Raw genomic sequence first — 5000 nt, forward strand, 5'->3', positions numbered from 1 at the left:
AACTAGGCAGTAGTGACCATGTTATGAAAAGTATTGCACTGTTATTGTTTTGCATCCCCTGTCATCCTAATACCCCCTCGCCCCCCCCCGCCCCAGAGAGGAGTTGTACAGTCTAATGGCGTGTGGGACAAAGGAGTTTTTCAGTCTATTAGTCCTGCACTTGGGATGAAGCAGTCTAGAACTGAACAGGCTCCTCTGGCTGCTGATAACACTATGCAGAGGGTGACTGGCACCATCCTCTGCATAGCGTTATCAGAAGCAATGCATGATGGGAATCCGGGTGTTGCGTGTCAGTGTATTTATTTACTCTACAAAACAAGAGAAAGAGTGCTGGAAAAAGGGACAAGTCTAATGCAACGGTCGCCCTTTAGTCCACCTAGCCTCGGCGGGGATCGAAACTGAAAGTTAACCGTCTTCTCCCGGAACCCTAAACGAGACCCAGTGCACGTGTTTTTGCAAGGTTAGAAAACAGCGGGTGCATCTACGCGGTGTACTCGTGACGTGCATGAGGAGTCACCATGGTAACGGGGACGTCAATCAAAGCTGTAACCATACGTGGTTGTCATTGTTGCCAGTGTATGTATGTGCGTGACCAAAAGATGACTTCCATTAAACAACGTGTCTGGCTCCACCGCGCTGTGGTCGTTTTTGTTGCTGTGACCCCGCGTCCCTCGTCTGGGCGGCCACCTCGGGTGAGTCAGCATTTCTCACCAGGACACAATGTTTTTTGCACTTTGACATACAGTATGTGTAGTAAAAAGTTACAACGATGTCCACTTTTGAGTAGGGATGCACCGATTAATCGGTAACCGAATATATTCGGCCGAATATGGCAAAAAAAGCCACATTCGGCCGTCGGTGGAATGAGTTAAAAACAAGGCCGAATAGTGGCGTGTGACGCAATCAACCAACGTGCGGTGACGCGCTGACGTTGGGATATGTTGTGTACCTGTATAAGTGTATGAGGTTACAAGCACACACTTATTGAGATTTAGTGGGGCCTCTGTTTACATTATTAGCCTGTTGTGTAGGCTACCTGTATAAGTGTATGAGGTTACAAGTAGGGATGTCCCGATACAACTTTTTCACTTCCGATACGATACCGATATTGTAGCCTTGAGTATTTGCCGATACCGATATCAATACGATACGATATAGGCACGAATCATACATATATTTATTCCTTATTTTGTTTTGTAGAATGTTAGAAAAGGCTTGATAGAGTGATGTTACTGTTACCGATGTTGTAGTGTTAAAACAGAAAACAATAGTCAGCAAGAGTAGGTATAGGAAAAACTGACCCATTTATTATTAACCGATTGGTTACATAAATTTTAACCTTCAACATAAGAGTATTACCTCAACAAATCCATCCATCCATCCATTTTCTACCGCTTATTCCCTTTCGGGGTCGCGGGGGGCGCTGGCGCCTATCTCAGCTACAATCGGGCGGAAGGCGGGGTACACCCTGGACAAGTCGCCACCTCATCGCAGGGCCAACACAGATAGACAAACAACATTCACACTCACAATAAAAACAAAATGTTATATTTAAAGTGCAAAATAACCACTAATACCAACATAATTATACAATTGAAAAGAATAAATTAAAAATAAATTAGACGACCCTGAAAAATAACCTAAATAAATCCAATAAAAAAAACAAAAAAACGTTTTAAAGTGCAAACAATTCAAGTTCACTTCAGTTATTTTTTTACTGTCAGCATATGTTGGAAACAACTGTGGTCAGGGACAAAAACCATAAAAACAACACAATATTGTCCGCTGTCCAACTGCTCTAAATTAAGAGTTCACAGCTCCAGTTTCACTGACTGACTATGCCCAAAACAATGTAGTAATTACTCTTAGTCTTCACTGAAGAATAGTGTAAACACAATAAACATATCACTCTAATAACAAGAGCATAAAACAAATAATAATCAGTCAGTGCTGACTACCCTTATTACTCCTCCTCCTCCTTCTCCACTTTCTGCAGTCCGAGCATAATGTGGAGATTTTTTTTTAAGAAGATAAGCATTTCAGCATGCTGTGAGTTAAAATACTTCCACACAGCCGACATCAGTACACTTTGCTGAGCACACGCGTTGTCGTTGTTGTGATCACGTGGGCTGTGCATGCTGGATCAGAGACGCTCTTCTTCCGCGGCCGCCACCAACGTTAATTAAGGGGCATTGCCGCCACCTACTGTGTTGGAGTGTGATCAAACCAGTCACCTATTATAGAAGTGCTGCAGCGGCAAATGGACAGCTTATATCGGAGCGCTTATATCGGAGTTTTTAGATTCAGTCCGATAAAATCCGATATTCACTTTTTGGCTAATATCGGACCGATTTCCGATATCAATATCGGATCGGGACATCCCTAGTTACAAGCACACACTTAATTGAGATTTACTTGAGCCTTCTGTTTACATTATTAGCCTGTTGTGTAGGCTACCTGTATAAGTGTATGAGGTTACAAGCACACACTTTATTGAGATTTACTTGAGCCTTCTGTTTACATTATTAGCCTGTTGTGTAGGCTACCTGTATAAGTGTATGAGGTTACAAGCACACACTTTATTGAGATTTACTTGAGCCTTCTGTTTACATTATTAGCATATCTACTGGGGCTAAGCAGACTTTTGCCAAAAAGGACAATAATTCATTTGTTGTGGGTTTATCCGCTTTAATGCACTTTATTTTTTTTTGGAATGCATGTTTTGTTTGAAGGCCTAATATAAATGGAAAACTTTGTGCTTTTTTTGAAAAGCAAAGGCTACTGGAACATTAAAAAAATGTCAATGTTCAATAAAAAATTACTTTATTTGGAAAAACATGTCTAAATATTTATTCTAGGCTATTTATGCAATATTTAAAAAATTGTGAAAAACTGCATTCATTATTCGGTATTCGGCCTTCGGCCACACATTTTCATTTCGGTGCATCCCTACTTTTGAGACATGTGAGTGAAATAACGTTCATTATGGGGGTTGTGGCGTATGGTGCTGACAACGGGGTTTGTATTCCAACCACAGAAAGATGGTATGGTCCAGACCAGGCTTTATTTAAGCCTTGACCTACATTTTGCTTTAGCAGAAATGTATACACACACACACACACACACACACACACACAGAGCGCCTGCAGGTCCACACACGCAGTATGCGCTCTTTATATCAGCTTATCCTCAATAATATTCAAAAATAGGCCGTGATGTGCTGATCCGCCAACCCCATTCCTCCAAAAAAGGCATCAACGTTGCACTATATTTATGCAAAGGTCTGTACGAGATGGCCTAAATAAGCCTGGCCGTGCAGGAGATGCCACCATCGCTGCATATTTCTGTCGGCTAATAACGCAAACACTTTCAAGGGGGAAGACTAATTACACGTAAACGATGTATAGCAGGGGTCACCAACCTTTTTGAAAGCAAGAGCTACTTCTTGGGTACTGATTAATGCGAAGGGCTACCAGTTTGATACACACTTAAATAAAGTGCCAGAAATAGCCAATTTGCTCAATTTAACTCTGTTATTATTAATAATTAATTATATTTATCTTTGTGGAAACACTGATCATCTTAATGATTTCTCCCAATAAATATATATAGAAAATGATAAATATCCAAAAAAAAAAAAAAGGGTATCTCTGTCTGTCATTCCGTCAGACATTTTCTTTCCTTCTACGGAAGGTTTTTGTAAAGAATAAATGATGAAAAAAACACTTAATTGAACAGGGGCGGTATAGCTCGGTTGGTAGAGTGGTCGTGCCAGCAACTTGAGGGTTGCAGGTTTGATTCCCGCTTCCGCCATCCTAGTCACTGCCGTTGTGTCCTTGTGGAAGACACTTTACCCACCTGCTCCCAGTGCCACCCACACTGGTTTAAATGTAACTTAGATATTGGGTTTCACTATGTAAAGTGCTTTGACTCACTTGAGAAAAGCGCTATATAAATATAATTCACTTCACTTCAGTTTAAAGGAGGAGGGAACACGAAAAAAATTAAAATTACATTTTGAAACACAGTTTATCTTCAATTACGATTCTTTAAAATTCAAAATTCAACCAAAAAAAAAGAAGAGAAAAACTAGCTAATTCGAATCTTTTGGGAAAGATTCACTTTCGGCGTAATATTTGCACATAAACATTCACTTTTGGCATAACATGTGCACGTAAGCATGGACTTTTTGTGCAAATTCACACAACGTGCGTGTAAACACTCACTTTTGGCGTAACGTGCGCGTAAACATTCACTTTTTTATCCTCGATTTCACCTAACGTGCATGTCTACATTCACTTTTGGCATAAACATGGACTTTTTGCGTCAAATTCACGTAATGTTCATGTAAACATTCACTTTTTGCGTAACATGTGCGCGTAAACATTCACTTTTTGCCTCGATTTCACATAACGTGTATGTATACATTCACTTTTGGCATAAACATGGAATTTTTGCGTCAAACTCACGTAATGTGCGTGTAAATATTCACTTTTGGCGTAACATGCGCGTAAACATTCCCTTTTGGCTTAAACATGGACCTTTTGCGTCAAATTTACGTAACGTGCATGTAAAGATTCACTTTTAGCGTAATGTGCGCGTAAACCGTCATTTTTTGAAATTTAATTAAATTAGATTTTGAAACATAGTTTATCTTCAATTACGACTCTTTAAAATTCAAAATTCAACCAAAAAAAGAAGAGAAAACCAAGCTAATTCGAATCTTTTTGAAAAAATTAAAAAAATAATTTATGGAACATCATTAGTAATTTTTCCTGATTAAAATATCAATTTTAGATTTTTGATGACATGTTTTAAATAGGTTAAATTCCAATATGCACTTTGTTAGAATATATAACAAATTGGACCAAGCTATATTTCTAACAGACAAATCATTATTTCTTCTAGATTTTCCAGAACAAAAATTCAAATTCTAATTTTCCAATTCAAAAGACTTTGAAATACGATTTAAATTTGATTCAGCAGATTTTTTAGATTTG

The sequence above is a fragment of the Nerophis ophidion genome, linkage group LG01 (genome assembly GCF_033978795.1).
Source record: "Nerophis ophidion isolate RoL-2023_Sa linkage group LG01, RoL_Noph_v1.0, whole genome shotgun sequence".
NCBI classification, from domain to species: Eukaryota; Metazoa; Chordata; class Actinopteri; order Syngnathiformes; family Syngnathidae; genus Nerophis; species Nerophis ophidion.